We start from the raw sequence: 21413 nt of genomic DNA on the forward strand, positions 1-21413 counted from the left end.
ATGTTGTGAACGGGTTCTTCTTCACCAAAGAAAGTATGCGGCGATCATCCACCACTGTTGTCATCCGTGGACGCCCAGGCCTTTTTGAGTTCCCAAGCTCACCAGTCAATTCCTTTTTTCTCAGAATGTACCCGACTGTTGATTTTGCTACTCCAAGCATGTCTGCTATCTCTCTGATGGATTTTTTATTTTTTTTCAGCCTCAGGATGTTCTGCTTCACCTCAATTGAGAGTTCCTTAGACCGCATGTTGTCTGGTCACAGCAACAGCTTCCAAATGCAAAACCACACACCTGTAATCAACCCCAGACCTTTTAACTACTTCATTGATTACAGGTTAACGAGGGAGATGCCTTCAGAGTTAATTGCAGCCCTTAGAGTCCCTTGTCCAATTACTTTTGGTCCCTTGAAAAAGAGGAGGCTATGCATTACAGAGCTATGATTCCTAAACCCTTTCTCCGATTTGGATGTGAAAACTCTCATATTGCAGCTGGGAGTGTGCACTTTCAGCCCATATTATATATATAATTGTATTTCTGAACATGTTTTTGTAAACAGCTAAAATAACAAAACTTGTGTCACTGTCCAAATATTTCTGGACCTAACTGTATAATGTACCAGATGTAATAGGATTTACAGGATTATGGAGTGTGCATTATACTATATTGAGGATTATGGGATGTGAATTGTCTTAAATGGAGGACTGTGGAATGTGTATTATATTATATGGAGGACTATGAGATGTGTATTATATTTTATGGAGGACTATGGGATGTGCATTATATTATATGGAGGACTATGCTCTACACCAGGGGTGGGGAACCTCCGGCCCGCGGGCCGTAAGCGGCCCGCGACGACTTTTTCTACGGCCCCCGGGCTGATTCCCGGGGACTGCAGTGCTGGGGCGGCAGCTGCATCTTACTGGCTGCTGGACCTTTAAAACCCCACACAGCGCGTTCAATGCTGAACGCTGCATTTCCTATACCTGAAAGACTACGTCCCCACGCTGGCACTGCCTACGTGAGGACGTACTTTGTAGGTGGGGTCGGCGTGAGGAGCGCTAAAATCAAAAGGAGAAGATTGACAGCCAATCATCCCCCAGGTCTTACTGTGCCAGGCAGCGCTCTGTGCCCAGCGGCGGCGGCTTCCTGTGCCCGGCGGTTTGCGGCGGCGGCTCCCCGTGCCCGGCGGTTTGCGGCGGCTCCCTGTGCCCGGCGGTTTGCGGCGGCTCCGTGCCCGGCGGCTACCTGTGCCCGGCGGCTACCTGTGCCCGGCGGTGGCTGCTCCGCTCTGTGCCCGGCGGCTCCCTTTGCCCAGCGGCGAAGGCGGCTGCTCCTCTCTGTGCCCGGCGGCGGCTGCTGGTCTCTGTGCCCGGCGGCAGAGCTCTCCGTGCCTGCAGCCACCTCCAGCGCTCAATGATCCCAGCCTCCCCCAGTTCTCTAACTACCTCCTAGCTCATCCGGGTCTGCCTGTGCCCCCAGCGCTATGTACCTCCAGTACTCTGTGCCCCTCTTTCTCCCCAGTGATCTGTGCCCCCCCAATGTTCTGTGCCTCCCTCCCAGTCTCCCCAGTGATCTGTGCCCCCCCCAGTCTCCCCAGTGATCTGTGCCCCCCCAGTGTTCTGTGCCCCCCCCAGTCTCCCCAGTGATCTATGCCCCCCTAGTGATCTGTGCACCCCCGTCTCCCCAGTGATCTGTGCACCCCTAGTCTCCCCAGTGATCTGTGCCCCCCCCAGTCTTCCCAGTGATCTGTGCCCCCCCAGTCTCCCCAGTGATCTGTGCCCCCCCCAGTCTCCCCAGTGACCTGTGCCCCCCCCAGTCTCCCCAGTGATCTGTGCCCCCCCAGTCTCCCCAGTGATCTGTGCCCCCCCAGTCTCCCCAGTGATCTATGCCCCCCTAGTGATCTGTGCCCCCCCGTCTCCCCAGTGATCTGTGCACCCCTAGTCTCCCCAGTGATCTGTGCCCCCCCCAGTCTTCCCAGTGATCTGTGCCCCCCCAGTCTCCCCAGTGATCTGTGCCCCCCCCAGTCTCCCCAGTGACCTGTGCCCCCCCCCCAGTCTCCCCAGTGATCTGTGCCCCCCCAGTCTCCCCAGTGATCTGTGCCCCCCCAGTCTCCCCAGTGATCTATGCCCCCCCGTCTCCAAAGTGATCTGTGCCCCCCCAGTCTCCCCAGTGATCTGTGCCCCCCCCAGTCTCCCCAGTGATCTGTGCCCCCCCCCAGTCTCCAAAGTAATCTGTGCCCCCCCCGTCTCCCCAGTGATCTGTCCCCCCCCCCAGTCTCCCCAGTGATCTGTGCCCCCCCCAGTCTCCCCAGTGATCTGTGCCCCCCCCCCCCCAGTCTCCCCAGTGATCTGTGCCCCCCCCAGTCTCCCCAGTGATCTGTGCCCCCCCAGTCTCCCCAGTGATCTGTGCCCCCCCAGTCTCCCCAGTGATCTGTGCCCCCCCAGTCTTCCCAGTGATCTGTGCCCCTCCCTAGTGATCTGTGCCCCCCCCAGTCTCCCCAGTGATCTCTGTGCCCCGAGCCTCTCCCAGTTCTGTCTGTGCCTTCAGCCTCTCCCATCCTTCTCTGTGCCATCTGTGCCCCCAGCGTCCTCCAGGTTTGTCTGTGCATCCAGCCTCTCCCATCATTCTCTGTGCCCCCAGGGCTGTCTGTGTCCCTCCGGCATCCCCCAGGGCTGTTTGCCCCCGGCTATTTATATAACGCCAGCAATGTTTGTGCCCCCCAGCTATGTCTGTGTAACCCAGTGATGTGTATATACCCCCAGTGAAGTCTGTGCTGCCCAGTGATGTATGTATCCCCAGTGACGTCTATGCCCTGCTGCTTCCCTAGTGATGTATATTCCTCCCAGCCCTCCCCAGCAATGTTTATGCCCCCCCAGCTATGTTTGTGCTCCCCATCAATGATGTATGTATCCCCCAGTGATGTATGTACCCCCCAGTGATGTCTATGCCCCCAGCCTCCCCAGTGATCTGTATTCCTCCCAACCCTCCTCTGTGATGTATATACAGCAGTCCCAGCCAACGCAAACCTGGAAAAGCAGTTGTGAAAAGCAAAAAGATCAATATCACCTAATATTACAGCTGAACCAAAGAGTACAAGCTCCAGCCGCCACAGTTAATTGTTTGACCAAATATATGAGGGTAATTTTCAAGTTGATCATTTTGTGCGGCCCCCGAAGGTTGGTAGAAATTTCTAAATGGCCCCTGGCAGAAAAAAGGTTCCCCACCCCTGCTCTACACTATACTACCGTATATGGAAGACTATGTGAAGTGTATTTATATATAATACATGGAGGACTATGGGAGGTGCATTCTAATATATGAAGGTTTATTTGGGACCCATTATACTATATGGAAGGCTATGTGGGGGCCATTATTGTATTTGGAGAGCTATATATGAGGGAGGACAAAGATAAAGCATGGGATGGGAAAGTTTTGTGCTGAGGGAAAGAGGCTCTTTCTCTCAGCACCCAGCTTTCCCATGCTCCACTATACAGCTTTCCCTCAGCACCCAGCTTTCCCATGCTCTGATACCATGGGAAAGTTGAGTGCAGAGGGAAAGATGTATATCAGAGCATGGGAAAGCTGCGGGAATGTGTGTGCTGATGACAAGATGGATTTCAGAAAATAGGAAAGCTGGGTTGCTGATAGAAGGATTTCAGATCATGGGAAACCTAGGTGCTGAGGGAAAGAGCCAAGTGTCAGCGTCACTATCCCGTACCCTGAGTGTCGGCGTCATTATCCTGTACTCCCAGTGTCGGTGTACGGTTGGGGGGGGGTCTCCAGGTCCAAACTGTACACCGGGGCCCCTCAAACTCTAGTTACGCCACTGCTCAGATGCCTCTATTTCTACTCCAATTCTTTACGATCCTTCCACTAAAGGATAAATCCTGGAGCCGACCGGTTAATGATTTTTACGTTGTACACAGAGTTATGGCTGCTACGTGAACCTACGCCCCATCTTATCAAGTTGCCCCATGTTATTATGCCAGAGTCACTACACCCGGCGGAGGCACGGTGTCAGTTATCTACTGTCCAAAATGCTCTTCATTTTAGTTTCGCTGCCATTAAATTTCTATAATCCAGGGAGGAAGCAGCCGACGTCCGGCAATGCCATAATAATGAAGAGGAATCTATTCAAGAGGGCACCCACAGCATACAGAGAATACAGCCATTCAGTGCATAAATCATATCAACGTACAGTCATAACCCAATACACAGAATAACAGTTCATAACACTAAAGAGAGAATATCGCCATACCGGAATACAGTGTATAACACCATAGAGTACTGCCACACAGTACATTAATAAAAGCAGCATGTAGTGTATAATATTAGAAAGTATCCAAAAAGAGTTAAAAATCCAGCACTCCTGAGGGCATATGGTTCACGATCCAAATTGAAATGGAAGAAAGAACAACCTTGAATGGCCACCAGTCTGCTAAAACCTAGACTAGAATACATACCGCCTCGTATACACACCAGGGGGCACACATGCAGAGTTCTCAGAGGAAGATCTTATTAATCCCAAAAATCTGCAAAGTTCCAAGGAGAGACATCTCTGTCACTGAACTGCGTCCGCCTGCAGCCGACAAAGAGTTAATCTGCTCTAGGCAGGACACTGACTCAGCTGGGGCCACCAAAAGCATGGGAGATAGTCATCTAAACTGCCAGAGGCCGAGACTGATACACACAACATACACTACACCCAGAATATAGGAGAAGTGGTACTGTGCAGTGTATATATAAAGAATAATACAGGTACTGAGAATTACACCCAGTATACAGGACAGGAGAAGTGGTACTGTGCAGTGTATATATACAGAATAATACAGATACTGAGAATTACACCCTGTATACAGGACAGGAGAAGTGGTACTGTGCAGTGTATATATACAGAATAATACAGATACTGATAATTACACCCAGTATACAGGACAGGAGAAGTGGTACTGTGCAGTGTATATATACAGAATAATACAGATACTGATAATTACACCCTGTATACAGGACAAGAGAAGTGGTACTGTGCAGTGTATATATACAGAATAATACAGATACTGAGGATTACACCCAGTATACAGGACAGGAGAAGTGGTACTGTGCAGTGTATATATACAGAATAATACAGATACTGAGAATTACACCCTGTATACAGGACAAGAGAAGTGGTACTGTGCAGTGTATACAGTGCTGGCCAAAAGTATTGGCACCCCTGCAATTCTGTCAGATAATACTCAGTTTCTTCTTGAAAATGATTGCAATCACAAATTCTTTGGTATTATCTTCATTTATTTTGCTTGCAATGAAAAAACACAAAAGAGAATGAAAAAAAAAATCAAATCATTGATCATTTCACACAAAACTCCAAAAATGGGCCAGACAAAAGTATTGGCACCCTAAGATTTGGTTGCACAACCTTTAGACAAAATAACTGCGAACAACCGCTTCTGGTAACCATCAATGAGTTTCTTACAATGCTCTGCTGGAATTTTAGACCATTCTTCTTTGGCAAACTGCTCCAGGTCCCTGAGATTTGAAGGGTGCCTTCTCCAAACTGCCATTTTGAGATCTCTCCACAGGTGTTCTATGGGATTCAGGTCTGGACTCATTGCTGGCCACTTTAGTAGTCTCCAGTGCTTTCTATCAAACTATTTTCTAGTGCTTTTTGAAGTGTGTTTTGGGTCATTGTCCTGCTGGAAGACCCATGACCTCTGAGGGAGACCCAGCTTTCTCACACTGGGCCCTACATTATGCTGCAAACTTTGTTGGTAGTCTTCAGACTTCATAATGCCATGCACACGGTCAAGTAGTCCAGTGCCAGAGGCAGCAAAGCAACCCCAAAACATCAGGGAACCTCCGCCATGTTTGACTGTAGGGACCGTGTTCTTTTCTTTGAATGCCTCTTTTTTTTCCTGTAAACTATGTTGATGGCTTTTCCCAAAAAGCTCTACTTTTGTCTCATCTGACCAGAGAACATTCTTCCAAAACGTTTTAGGCTTTCTCAGGTAAGTTTTGGCAAACTCCAGCCTGGCTTTTTTATATCTCGGGGTAAGAAGTGGGGTCTTCCTGGGTATCCTACTATACAGTCCCTTTTCATTCAGACGCCGACTGATAGTACGGGCGACACTGTTGTATCCTCGGACTGCAGGGCAGCTTGAACTTGTTTGGATGTTAGTCGAGGTTCTTTATCCACCATCCGCACAATCTTGCGTTGAAATCTCTCGTCAATTTTTCTTTTCCTTCCACATCTAGGGAGGTTAGCCACAGTGCCATGGGCTTTAAACTTTATGATGACACTGCGCACTGTAGACACAGGAACCTGTCAGGTCTTTAGAGATGGACTTGTAGCCTTGAGATTGCTCATGCTTCCCCACAATTTGCATTCTCAAGTCCTCAGACAGTTCTTTGGTCTTCTTTCTTTTCTCCATGCTCAATGTGGTACACACAAGGACACAGGACAGAGGTTGAGTCAACTTTAATCCATGTCACCTGGCTGCAAGTGTGATTTAGTTATTGCCAACACCTGTTAGGTGCCACAGGTAAGTTACAGGTGCTGTTAATTACACAAATTAGAGAAGCATCACATGATTTTTAAAACAGTGCCAATACTTTTGTCCACCCCTTTTTTATATTTGGTGTGGAATTATATCCAATTTAGCTTTATGACAATTTTTTTATTTTTTTTCATTGAAGACAAATTAAATGAAGATAATAATAGCACAGAATTTGTGATTGCAATCATTTTCAAGAAGAAACTGAGTATTATCTGACAGAATTGCAGGGGTGCCAATACTTTTGGCCAGTACTGTATATACAGAATAATACATGTACTGAGAATTATACCCAGTATACAGGACAGGAGAAGTGGTACTGTGCAGTGTATATACACAGAATAATACAGATACTGAGAATTACACACAGTATACAGGACAGGAGAAGTGGTACTGTGCAGTGTATATATACAGAATAATACAGATACTGAGAATTACACACAGTATACAAGACAGGAGAATGGTACTGTGCAGTGTATATATACACAGAATAATACAGATACTGAGAATTACACACAGTATACAGGACAGGAGAAGTGGTACTGTGCAGTGTATATACACAGAATAATACAGATACTGAGAATTACACACAGTATACAGGACAGGAGAAGTGGTACTGTGCAGTATATATATACAGAATAATACAGATACTGAGAATTACACCCAGTATACAGGACAGGAGAAGTGGTACTGTGCAGTGTATATATACAGCATAATACAGGTGCTGAGGATTACACCCAGTATACAGGACAGGAGAAGTGGTGCTGTATAGTCTATATACGGTACACAGAATAAGACACTGAGAATTACACCCAATATATAGAAGTGGTACTGTGCAGTAGTACCTCAGTTCTTGAAGTAGGTGTGTGGGAAGCAGGAAAAATAGGCAAGTGTAAAGGATCCCAAACACATAAATTAGTTGCTGGCTGAACAAACGAGACTCATCTGACAGCAGCTTATCTTCCTATAAAATAGGAGGCTTGACATGTCAGTAAATACTGCCCTATCCTTCTGCTCTCCATACCGTCAGGGTTGGCACCAGGTTGCCCTATGAGAAGACTAGCTGGCAGGGGCAGCGTGATGGGACAATGCTGTGCTGGGAATCTTTGGGTCTTGGAATGATATAGCTGTGACACGTACCCCTTTACATGGCAGTGGGACTCCCTAACAGCAGGAGCAGGATTGTAATAAGCCGTACCACCATCTACTATATCCTCTCCACTAAGCTGTGGAAATCCCAGGGCCTGCGCTTTGTGGCCCCTAAGGGAGGCATCAGTTATTACTGTCCCTGATCAGTGGGGAGTGGGATATTTTAGGGATTGCCCCCAGCTTGACCTTGTGGGTGGTGGCCGGTTTGTGAATTTACAACACACAAGGTGCAAGATGGAGAAAGAATGAACAGAGAAAAGGATCGACAGCCATAGCAGCACCTGTCACTCATATTACCCCCAACCCCTATAGCGAGAGGACGGCCGAAATCCGGCAAGTGCCCCCGACCCGGCGTATTCATAGATACCTGGCTGTGGGGCAACTAATGTACTCACTGCAATCATGTTATATACCAGGTACCTAATGCTATCCTGTGTGATACTATCTGCTGAGCTGTGTATCTAATCCTATCCTGTGTGATACTGTCTACTAAGCTGTGTATCTAATCCTATCCTGTGTGATACTGTCTGCTGAGCCGTGTATCTAATCCTATCCTGTGTGATACTGTCTGCTGAGCTGTGTATCTAATCCTATCCTGTGTGATACAGTCTGCTGAGCTGTGTATCTAATCCTATCCTGTGTGATACTGTCTGCTGAGCTGTGTATCTAATCCTATCCTGTGTGATACTGTCTGCTGAGCTGTGTAACTAATACCATTCTGTGTGATACTGTCTGCTGAGCTGTGTATCTAATCCTCTCCTGTGTGATACTGTCTGCTGAGCCGTGTATCTAATCCTATCCTGTGTGATACTGTCTGCTGAGCTGTGTAACTAATACCATTCTATGTGATACTGTCTGCTGAGCTGTGTATCTAATCCTATCCTGTGTGATACTGTCTGCTGAGCCGTGTATCTAATCCTCTCCTGTGTGATACTGTCTGCTGAGCCGTGTATCTAATCCTATCCTGTGTGATACTGTCTGCTGAGCTGTGTATCTAATCCTATCCTGTGTGATACTGTCTGCTTAGCCGTGTATCTAATCCTATCCTGTGTGATACTGTCTGCTGAGCTGTGTATCTAATCCTATCCTGTGTGATACTGTCTGCTGAGCTGTGTATCTAATCCTCTCGTGTGATACTGTCTGCTGAGCCGTGTATCTAATCCTATCCTGTGTGATACTGTCTGCTGAGCTGTGTATCTAATCCTATCCTGTGTGATACTGTCTGCTGAGCCGTGTATCTAATCCTATCCTGTGTGATACTGTTTGCTGAGCTGTGTATCTAATCCTCTCCTGTGTGATACTGTCTGCTGAGCCGTGTATCTAATCCTATCCTGTGTGATACTGTCTGCTGAGCTGTGTATCTAATCCCATTTTGTGTGATACTGTCTGCTGAGCTGTGTATCTAATCCCATTTTGTGTGATACTGTCGGCTGAAGCACTGAGGATGCCGCCATTTATCAGTCCGGTCTGGAGGACAGACACGGGGATGAATTACCCGGGACGTGCTGTCCGGAGCAGGAGATTATCCATTTCCATTTGCACCGCTGCGTCCATAGATGTCACCCTGAAATATTAACCCTTTGAACGTCTTGGTCAACAGGGCACAAGGAGGCATAAAGTGGCAGAAACCCCCCCAGCCTCAAATCTGCCTGTCTTGGTTTGTCACAATGTGTTGGTGCAGATAAAACATGGCAGTCTGGACAACACTGTGACAAAGCCTCAGTTTTTATTAACTTCTTTCATTCACTGAAAGCAAGCACTGGTATTGCCATGGCCCCATTTAAGTAACAGGCCTGGGCAAGATTCCTTAGCAACAGCCCAAATTCTGAAAAAATACACCTGATATACCGTATATAGGAACAGATAAGCTAACCCATCACACCACAGCTTTCACTTTACCAAGGCAGTTGAAATAATGAAAGCGGAGATCTGATTGGTTGCTACGGGTAAAGACAGGTTTTTACTGTCTAAAAGAAAAACAGTGTCCGTAGCAACCAATCACAGAACAGCTTTCATTTTACCAGGGCCTTTTTAAGAATAAAAGCACAGCTCTCATTGGTTGCTACAGGGAACAAAACACAGTAGTGATAAATGGAGGGGATCTGCCCCACATTACTAACATATATAACCACCTGTCTGCGTCCTACACCCGAGGGGGGGCTCTTGTTAAAAATATTCCTCCCGAGCAAGGCCCTTAAATCTGTAAGACAACACAGCAGCTGCATTGGGAGCCAAGTGCCTGCACCATAGGGATTTGTACTGTAAAGATGGCGCCGCACACTGGGATTTACACCATATAATACAGGGAGCATTTATAGAACTACAAGTCCCTATGCGTGTGTATGTGTGTATAATATATACACAAACGTATATGTGTGTATGTATGTATGTATATGTATTGGGACTTGTTGTTATTCAAATGCTCCCTGTATGGTGTAAATCCCAGTGTGCGATGCCTTCTTTACAGTACAAATATATATATATATATATATATATATATATATATATACACACACACACACACACACACACACATCAGTATATATTTGTACTGTAAAGATGGCATCGCACACTGGGATTTACACCAGCATATATACACACAGTACATATTCACGCAGACACACACACACATACATACACTGTACACACACAGATACATATATATACTACATACACGCCACACACAGACATATATATACTACATACACGCCACACACATACTGTACACACCTCACACATATGTACACTATATACACCCCCCATATAAATATGTACACACTACACAAACACACTGCACATATACATATATATACACACACATATAATAGATATATGGATTTTAAGATTAAAAAAAGTAGGAAGGAATATAAACATAAAGAAAAATATTTTAATAAAATAAAAATGGAAAATATAGCTAACGTATGAGGAAGGTGAAATGTGGGCTCTTTGGTCCGGTAATATCAGTCCCAGCTGTGGTTTTGTCAAATATGGTGCGGAGCTGTTACAGGCCCCTAAAAATGCAGGGTTTTTATGGCACCAAACTCCCCCTACATAGCATTACCATTAGCCGACCAATACTTTCTCATTTAATGTCACCATACGCGCAAATTCCAAAATAAAAATGACACAAACACTTTTACCAAATTACACAACTTAAAAAGATTACAAAACAATAAAAGTTTTTAACAACATGGAACTAAAGGGCGTTATTTACTCTCAAATATAAAAAAAAAAGAAAGAAAAAAAAAAACACTACAAAAATTTGGGATCCTAGACTCTGAGCACGCTTACCTTGTGACTATCCTGCCTGCTGTGTCAGGGGGTCTAATGAAGCCTCAAAAGGGGATAGTTTGGGAAGGGGTGTGACCCTGCTGTCATTAGGCTGCAGCTGGCATCCAAATTTTCATGGGCCCCTGTAGACACCTAGTGGGGGATTACTGGTATCTGCACCCAACATACCCTATTAATAAAAAATAAAAAAAATAAATAAAAAGCTTTATCATGGTGCATTGTTTAAAAAATAAAGTTTAAGAATTTTGCATTAAATAACAAAACTTTACATACATTTTGCTAAAAAAGTTATTTTCTTATATCAATTTAGGGAAAATTAAGTGATTAATAATAGAATAATTAAAATGAGAATAAATAGTAAAATACAAAAAGAAAATCTAATATGGCTTTTTTTTTTTTTTTTTTTTTTTTTTTTGCTCAAAACGATATTAATAATATTAAATTATACTATTTAAAATAAAAATAAATTACAAAAGAAAAATGATTAAATTGATTTAAAAAATGAAAACCTTGAATTTTATTTTTGAAAAAAACAAACAAAGAGGCGTGGCCTGCTTGCTAATGGCACCGGTCACCTAGCTGCTGAGCTCCAGCCACCTCGACTCCTAACCGGCTCACTGCGGCTCACCAGTGGCACCAATCTCTCTGCACACGGGGGGAAAGTGCTGCGGAGGTACCCAGGAACGTGGCATGCCAAGGGGAAAGTCCCAGAAGAAGCCGTCCCCGGCGAAAGTTACAGACTTCTTCTCCAGCACGGGACGAGGGAAAATGGCAGCAGCATCCTCCTCCACAGCTTCCTCACGCTCATCCAGGAGGGGATCCACAGCAGGCCCAGACTTGGACACAGACGCTGCAGATATACCGCTTACCAAAGGTACCATGCAGAAACTGCTCAGTGCCCTCCGCTCATCACTGCAGCAGGATTGGAAAGATATGGTGGCTGAGCTGAGGGGAGATATCACTGCCATAGGCAGTCGCACAGCACACATTGAAACTAAAATGCAGGAGCTGACAAAGTCACACAATAGCCTCATTGATGCTAATGCAGCACTGGAGGAACAAGTGCAAAAGCTCCATACCAAGGTCTTGGATTTAGAGGACAGGTCCCGCAGAAACAACATAAGAATCAGAGGAATTCCAGAGGCCATACCAGACAAGGGGCTGCAGAGCTTTCTAGGCTCCTTGCTGCAGGAGCTGCTCCCAGACCTGTCTGCAACTGATTTCCTGGTGGACAGAATACACAGAGTCCCTAAGCCTAAATCCCTCAGTGCTGATGCCCCCCGGGACACTTTGGCTCGCCTGCACTTTTACAAGACCAAAGAAGCCCTGCTGCAAGCCCTGAGAAGGAGGCCGCCTCTGTCTGAGCAATTCCGGCACCTGTCCATTTTTCCGGATCTGTCTGCAGGAACCCTGGCAAAAAGGAGGGAATTTGCCCCTTATACCAAAATTCTCAGGGATGAAGCTATATCCTATAGATGGGGTTTCCCTGTAAAGATCCTGCTTTTCCGTGCAGGAAACACCCACGTCTGCCATTCCCCACAACAGTTGGCAAAGCTCCTATCCTCATGGAACATGGCAAATCTCCCGGCCAGATCTCCAAGAGCCACAGGATCATCCCAAAGGGATAAAGTGAATGAAGATTGGTCCGTCGCGTGAGTTATGTGATATGTCTGAGTCGCGGCTGAGACTTAGTTGCTACTTTTAAGGTCCGCTGGTTCTGTTCAACCAGGACCCTGAGCCCCCATGGCGGTACATTTCCACCATACCGCAGGCCCCCTTTTTGGGCTTTTTTCTATGTGGACTGATGCTCCCTACATCAGTAATGTTAGTGATGTTAATGTTGTCAGTGTTACCTCTTTCCTGCCTAACCTTCCTTTCTCCCCCATCAGCTCTAGGCAAGAGACTTTTTTTCATGTACAATGGTACTGAACTGTATGTCTATAAATGTTAGGGGCCTGAACTCGCCGGCCAAGAGATCCATGTTTTGGCGGGAAGTGGTTAAATCCAAATGTGACGTGATTTGTGGTCAAGAGTCTCATCTCCTCCAGGGGGACTCGCACAGGTTAAATAATGCTAAATTTCCTTTCATACTGCTGGCTTGTGGGAAAAAAAAAAAGGCTGGAGTATTCATTTGTGTAAAAAATACTGTTGCGTTCACACTACATTCCCAACATTTAGACCCTGAAGGTAGATACGCCATTATTAATTGCTCCATAAATGGATCGAAGTATACTATTGCAACCCTTTACGCCCCCAACTCTGGTCAGATCAGCTTTCTGCGGAGGTTTCTTTCCAAGCTTTCATCCGTTACAGAGGGTAAGCAAATAATCTGCGGGGATTTTAACATGTTAATGTCCAGCACTCTGGATTGCTCCAATACTGCTGTAAAGAGGAAGGAAATGAGCACAATAATTTCAGAAAGGCATCTCCATGATATATGGAGATACCAACATGCAAATGAGAGGGACTACACATTCTTCTCACCTCGGTTCACCTCATACAGCAGATTGGACTACTTTCTGGTTGAAAGCTCACTTATTTTGGATTGCTCAGATTCAAAAATTGGACTTATAGCTTGGTCGGACCATGCCCCCATATACCTGACAGTCCAGGAGCAAAGCCGCATGCCCGTTTTTACCCGGTGGCGCATGAATGACTCCCTCCTGGCCTGTAGACAAATCTCTGAGGAGTTGCAGGCCGACCTTGCAGAGTTTTTTAAATTTAATGACAACAAGGAGGTGACAGAGGAAACGCTATGGTCTGCACACAAGGCCTTTATTAGGGGGACATTTATCAAAATTGCCACTAGGGAGAAAAGGAGGCGTCAGGCAACTTCCAAAGCTCTACTGTCCCACATAGCGCTTTTAGAAGCCCACAATAAATCTGCCCCAAACATGTCAACATCTGACGAACTCAGGAAACTAAGAACACAGCTCCGCCAATTGCTGATGGTAGACTATGAGAAAAATTTAAGATCCCTCAAACAGCGGTACTATATGATGGGTGACAGGGCGGGTGCCTTACTAGCCAGGAGGGTTAAAAAACGAGAAATGCAAAACAAAATTGAATACCTCGTGACGGGTTCTAATGCCACAATACGCAACCCAACGGAAATAGCCAATGCATTCGCTGATTTTTATCAGTCTCTCTACAACCTTAAAAATGACCCCACTGCCCCAAAGCCTACCCAATCGGCAATTAATTCCTTCTTAAACAATATTAATCTTCCTCGGTTATCTACAGTACATCTAGAGCAACTAAATTCCCCTTTCTCCCTGGAAGAGGTTCGCCAGGCGGTGATCACAGCCAAAAGAAATTCAGCTCCAGGCCCAGACGGCCTCACTAACTCCTATTATAGGCAATTCACTGAAACCCTGTCTCCTTTCCTCCTGAGACTTTTCTCCTCTTGGCGAGCCACAGCAGATATTTCACCAAATAATCTAGAGGCCATTATAACTACCCTGCCAAAGCCAGGAAAACCCCCTACATCACCAGGAAACTTCAGGCCAATATCCCTCCTAAACTGCGACTTAAAATTGTACGCCAAAATAATCTCAGCTAGAATACATAAAGTCCTTCCATCACTGATTTCCCCGGATCAAGTGGGGTTTGTGGCGGGGAGGCAGGCGAAAGATGGGACGAGACGTATGCTGGACCTGATTGCGGTGGCTGAGGGGAGGAAAATCCCCAGTGTATTCCTGTCCTTGGACGCAGAGAAGGCGTTTGACAGGGTGCACTGGGGATATCTGAAATCTGTACTGGCCAAGTTTGGATTTGAAGGCCCCATACTTACCGCCATAATGGCACTATACTCTAACCCTAACGCCAAAGTTCTGGCATCCGGATTTATATCTCGGAGTTTTGAATTATCCAATGGGACACGCCAGGGGTGTCCGCTCTCCCCTATCATCTATGCCCTTGCTATAGAGCCTCTGGCGCAGACTATCCGTGAATGCCCTCGGATCTCGGGGATTCGAGTGGGGAGTACAAACCATGTGATCAGTCTATATGCGGATGATGTGATTTTATCCTGCACTAATGTAGAGGTGTCCCTAAAACACGTAATGGAGATCCTGTCCTCCTTCGCTCAAGTCTCGTATTACAAGCTTAATATTACCAAGTCCTTAATTTTTCCGCTCTTCCTGCCCGCCTCAACTAGAGCCACTCTTTCTCATCTTTACCCTTTCAAATGGGAAGACGAGGGTATCCCCTACCTGGGTATTATACTGGCCCCGCTACACTCCGTGATCCGGAAAAATCTGCTGACCCTGCACACCTCACTGGATAGAGAACTTACTCGCCTTTCTCTTCTCCCGCTCTCTTGGGTGGCGAGAATGCAGACCTTTAAAATGATCTGCCTCCCAAAAATTATCTACTTACTTCGGTGCCTGCCCCTAACAATTCCGCAACGGTATCTCACCAAAATTCATTCGCTAATGAGTAAATTTATATGGGCTGGGAAAAAACCTAGAATAGCCCTGAGATGCATGCATGCCCCGTTAAGTGGTGGAGGAATGGGTATTCCTAATATTCTAACATACCACAGAGCCGCTATCCTGGAACCGGCTCGAGATTGGTGGAGGAATGATTCAGACTTAAGATGGTTACAGATTGAGTACACCTGGGCACAGGTCCACTCCCCTAAACAATTCATAGACTCCCTGCTCCTAACCCCTTCGTCCCCCGGCGATCTTCTACCCACCACAGCAGCTCTAAAGAAAGCTTGGTCCTTGTGGAGCAAGCCAGTGTCACATGCTTTAGGTCCCAGCATTCCCCTTAGATCGCTAGAAGCCTTCATTCCAAACTTGAATCTTGCCGCCTGGACACGTGGAGGTCCAATCACCCTAGCAGATCTCTATAGAGAAGGCGTCCTACTCCCGTACTCAGAAATGTGTGATAAATTTAACCTTCCCCGACACAGTCTATTCCAGTTTTTTCAAATACGTCACTTTCTTCAGTCCGCTCCTCATCTCCCGGCTCCCACGACAGCTGACCACGCCTCAATTAAAAAATTCTTTCAAAATAGCAAAATCAAAGGCCTTTCATATATCCATAATATGCTAAACTCCCCACAACCGGACAAACAATTGCCGTATATGCTCAAATGGGAAAAAGATCTAGCTTCTCCGCTTCCGCCGCAAGAATGGTTCGCGGCCTCAAAATGGATCCACAAGTTCTCTTCTTGTCTCAATCATATAGAGCAATTAAAAAAGGTTCATCTGAGGTGGTACAACTCCCCTACTAAACTGGCTTCTTTTTCCCCACATGTGTCACCACTGTGCTGGAGGGGCTGCAACCACAGGGGCACCTTATGTCATATGTGGTGGTTTTGCCCTAAGTTATCTAACTTCTGGCAGGAGGTGTTCAATCTAATCCATGAGGTTACTAGTCTCCGCCTTTCTCCAAACCCAACCTTAGCGGTGCTACACATTGGCTTAGATGGGATCCCGGATCTTTTAAAAAACATCATTTCTCACATTCTCATAGCTGGCAGGTACTGTGTGGCATACAAGTGGAGGTCGGTGAGCCCCCCTACAAAAAGAGATCTAATTGAGAGGATCAACCTACACTGGCTATACGAAACCAACTTGGCCCCCAACCTAGAGAAGAGAACGGTGAGACTTAAACAATGGCACCCGTGGGCCACTTCCCTTTATGCAACGGCCCTCCCCCAGATACCGACACCTACACCATAAATAAATTGATTATGCCTAAGAATGTCTTGTAGAGCTGCTTCCCCCACCCCCTCTCTTTCCCCCCTCCCTCCCTGCTCCTATGTTCAGGTTGTTGTTGTAAGGGGTATTTAATGTCCCAGATTGATATTCTGATAATGGCTCGAGGCTATTCCACCTCTTGCTACTCAATGCTCCTGTTCTTGATGTTGTTGTATGAGAAGTTGTATTTTTCTGAAAACTCAATAAAAACCTTTATGATAAAAAAAAAAAAAAAACAAACAAAAACTAAGTAATAAAATAAAAAATAAACTCAAGTGTTTTTACCTCAGTGTTAAGCCTCGAAATCTTTTTCTCTAGAAACTTGAAATTGCATTAAGAAAATAGATTAAAATAAAGCTGTTTGTTATACATAAAATCGTATTAAATTGTAATAATTAAAAATAAAATAAAATGTCCTCTTTTTTTGTGTAATTGTAAATTTGTGCAAAACGTTTTCTAAATTTAATTTCAAATATATACAGTACAGTACTAAAAGTTTGGACACACCTTCTCATTCAAAGAGTTTTCTTTATTTTCATGACTCTAAAAATTGTAGATTCACATTGAAGGCATCAAACCTATGAATTAAAATATGCGGAATGAAATACTTAAAGTGTGAAACAACTGAAAGTATGTCTTATATTCTAGGTTCTTCAAAGTAGCCACCTTTTGCTTTGATTACTGCTTTGTACACTCTTGGCATTCTCTTGATGAGCTTCAAGAGGTAGTCACCGGAAATGGTCTTCCAACAGTCTTGAAGGAGTTCCCAGAGATGCTTAGCACTTGTTGGCCCTTTTGACTTAACTCTGCGGTCCAGCTCACATCAAACCATCTCGATTGGGTTCAGGTCTGGTGACTGTGGAGGCCAGGTCATCTGGCGTAGCACCCCATTACTCTCCTTCTTAGTCAAATAGCCCTTACACAGCCTGGAGGTGTGTTTGGGGTCATTGTCCTGTTGAAAAATAAATGATGGTCCAACTAAATGCAAACTGGATGGAATAGCATGCCACTGCAACATGCTATTGTAGCCATGCTGGTTTAGTATGCCTTCAATTTTGAATAAATCCCCAACAGTGTCACCAGCAAAGCACCCCCACACCATCACACCTCCTCCTCCATGCTTCACGGTGGGAATCAGCCATGTAGAGTCCATCCGCTCTCCTTTTCTACAAAGACACAGTGGTTGGATCCAAAGATCTCAAATTTGGACTCATCAGACCAAAGCACAGATTTCCACTGGTCTAATGTCCATTCCTTGTATTCATTAGCCCAAACAAGTCTCTTCTGCTTGTTGTCTGTCCTTAGCAGTGGTTTCCTAGCAGCTATTTTACCATGAAGGCCTGCTGCACAAAGTCCCCTCTTGAACTAATAATGGGGAGACAAAAGGGCGCAATAGGGTCTTACCCGATATAACATATGATGTTAGAGAAGGTACAGTAACACTCACCTGGTGGGGTTGTGCCAGTCACAACTCCTTCAAAGGCATGTGAGTGTCCGCGTGGTTCAAGCAGCGGCCCCGTAGGCACGATATAAAGATATTGGTGGACAAAAGAAAAACGGGTATATGCCGCGCTTAAAAACCACTGAGTTGGAAGTGATATAATATTTCTTTTTTATTTACAGCATTCCTACGCGTTTCAGAGACAACAGACCGTCTCCTTCTTCAGGGAAAAAAGAAATCAACCGTTGATTTCTTTTTTCCCTGAAGAAGGAGACGGTCTGTTGTCTCTGAAACGCGTAGGAATGCTGTAAATAAAAAAGAAATATTATATCACTTCCAACTCAGTGGTTTTTAAGCGCGGCATATACCCGTTTTTCTTTTGTCCACCAATATCTTTATAAAGTCCCCTCTTAACAGTTGTTCTAGTGTTCTAGAGATGAGGTGTGTCCAAACTTTTGTTGGTCTGTACTGTATAGATATATATATATATATTATATATATGTATATATATATATATATATAGCCACATACACACACACACACACACAGTGGGTACGGAACGTGTTGAGACCCCTTCAAATTTTTCACTCTGTTTCATTGCAGCCATTTGGTAAATTTAAAAAAGTTCATTTTTTCCTCATTAATGTACACTCTGCACTCTATCTTGACATAAAAAAACCCCTGAAGTGTAGAAATGTTTGCAAATTTATTAAACAAGATTAACTGAAATATCACATAGTCATCAGTATTCATACCCTTTGCTCAGTATTGAGTAGAAGCTCCCTCCTTTTGAGCTAATGCAGCCATGAGTTTTCTTAGGAATGATGCAACAAGGTTTTCACCCCTGGATTTGGGGATCCTCTGACACTCTTCCTTGCAAATCCTCGGTGAATGTTGGTGGACAGCCATTTTCAGGTCTATCCAGAGATGCTTAATTGGGTTTAGGTCAGAGGTCTGGCTGGGCCAGTCAAGAATAGTCACAGAGTTGTTCTGAAGCCACTCCTTTGTTATTTTAGCTGTGTGCTTAGTGTCATTGTCTTGTTGGAAGGCGAACCTTTGGCCAAGTCTGAGGTCCAGAGCACTCTGGAAGAGGTTTTCTTCCAGGATATCTCTGTACTTGGACGTATTCATCGTTCCTTCAATTGCAACCAGTTGTCCTGTCCCTGCAGCTGAAAAACACCCCCATAGTATGATGCTGCCACCACGTTTCACTGTTGGGATTGTATTGGGCAGGTGACGAGCAGTGCCTGGTTTTCTCCACACATACCGCTTAGAATTATCACCAAAACGTTCTTTGTCTCACCAGACCAGAGAATCTTATTTCTCATAGTCTGGGAGTCCTTTTTGTGTTTTTTTTTTTGCAAACTCTGCGGGCTTTAATATGTCTTGCACCAAGGAGAGTCTTCCATTGGGCCACTCTGCCACAAAGGTCCGACTGAGGGAAGGTTCCAGTGATAGTTGACTTTGTGGAACTTTCTCCCATCTCCCTACTGCATCTATGGAGCTCAACCACAGTGATCTTGGGGTTCTTCTTTAACTCTCTCACCAAGGCTCTTCTCCCACGATTGCTCAGTTTGGCTGGACAGCCAGGTCTAGGAAGAGTTCTGGTGGTCCCAAACTTCTTCCATTTAAGAATTATGGAGGCCACTGTGCTCTTAGGAACCTTGAGTACTGCAGAAATTCTTTTGTATCCTTGGCCAGCCCTGTGACTTGCCACAATTCTATCTCTGAGCTGCTTGGGCAGTTTCTTTGACCTCATGATTCTCATTTGGTCTGACATGCACTGTGAGCTGTGAGGTCTTAGGCTATGTGCACACATTGCTTTTTTTAGACGCTGCGTTTTTTGCCACTAAAAACACACAAAACTGCACCCGCGGGAAAAACGCAGAGGGAAAAACGCACTTTGGCTGCGTATTGCTGCATTTTTCAAATGCATTTGAAGGGTGGAAAAATGCAGGAAAACGCAGAAAAGAATTGACATGCTCTTTTTCTTTCTGCACAAAAACGCGGTCAAACAAAACTGCGCTGTGCGGACAACAAAAATGTAATGTCATAGGCTTTGCTGGGGAAGAAAAGTCATGCAGTTTTGAGCCCAAAGCCGCATAAAAACGCACCGCAAAAACGCAGTAAAGAATGCAGCGTGCGCACATAGCCTTATATAGACAGGTGTGCGCCTCTCCAAATCAAGACCTATCAGTTTACTTAAACACAGCTGGACTCCAATGAAGGAGTAGAACCATCTCAAGGAGGATCACAAGGAAATGGACAATGTGACTTAGGGGTGCTTCACACACGGCGAGATCGCTGCTGAGATCGCTGCTGAGTCACGTTTTTTGTGACGCAACAGTGACCTCATTAGCGATCTCGCTGTGTGTGACACTGAGCAGCGATCTGGCCCCTGCTGCGAGATCGCTGCTCGTTACACACAGCCCTGGTTCGTTTTTTTATTGTTGCTCTCCCGCTGTGACGCACAGATCGCTGTGGGTGACAGCGAGAGAGCGACGAAATGAAGCGAGCAGGGAGCAGGAGCCGGCATCTGGCAGCTGCGGTAAGCTGTAACCAGGGTAAACATCGGGTAACCAAGGTGGTTACCCGATATTTACCTTCGTTACCAGCCTCCGCCGCTCTCACGCTGCCAGTGCCGGCTCCCTGCTCTCTGCACATGTAGCTGCAGTACACATTGGGTAATTAACCCGATGTGTACTGTAGCTAGGAGAGCAGGGAGCCAGCGCTAAGCAGTGTGCGCGGCTCCCTGCTCTCTGCACATGTAGCGACGTTATGATCGCTGCTGCGTCGCTGTGTTTGACAGCTAAGCAGCGATCATAACAGCGACTTACAAGGTCGCTGTTACGTCACAGAAAATCGTGACGTAACAGCGACGTCGTTGTCGCTATGTGTAAACCCAGCCTTACATAGGAGTGTCTGAGCAAAGGGTCTGAATACTTATGACCATGTGACATTTCGGTTTTCTTGTTTAATAAATTTGCAAAAATTTTTACGTTTTATTTTTTTCTGTCCAGATTGGGTGCAGAGTGTACATTAATGAGAAAAAAAACTTTACTTTTTTGAATTTACCAAATGGCTGCAATGAAACAAAGAGTGAAAAATTTGAAGGGGTCTGATTACTTTCCGTACCCACTGTATATATACACATACACATATATAGTCAGATCGGTTCCTTAAATCATTTATAAAGTAGGGCAGGAATGATAGAGGAATACATTAATTTATTAGATTTATTATATTCCGGTTGTTATTTTTCATTAT

At 45.3% G+C, this 21413-nt stretch overlaps 1 protein-coding gene across 2 annotated transcripts in view; it reads right to left on the reverse strand.

The window, feature by feature from the left end:
* TMOD4 (tropomodulin 4) overlaps nt 1–11068 on the reverse strand; it is a 35742-nt gene extending 24674 nt beyond the window's left edge. The window contains exon 1 of one of the 2 annotated variants that reach the window (XM_075329686.1): nt 10992–11068. The gene's annotated coding sequence lies outside the window, so the exon portion shown is untranslated. Of the gene's footprint in view, nt 1–4463; nt 4562–10991 lie in introns of those variants that run through there. The other variant, XM_075329687.1, reaches the window with a different exon arrangement.
* Between the last annotated feature and the right edge of the window lie 10345 nt (nt 11069–21413).

Source organism: Anomaloglossus baeobatrachus, chromosome 12 (assembly GCF_048569485.1).
Source record: "Anomaloglossus baeobatrachus isolate aAnoBae1 chromosome 12, aAnoBae1.hap1, whole genome shotgun sequence".
NCBI classification, from domain to species: Eukaryota; Metazoa; Chordata; class Amphibia; order Anura; family Aromobatidae; genus Anomaloglossus; species Anomaloglossus baeobatrachus.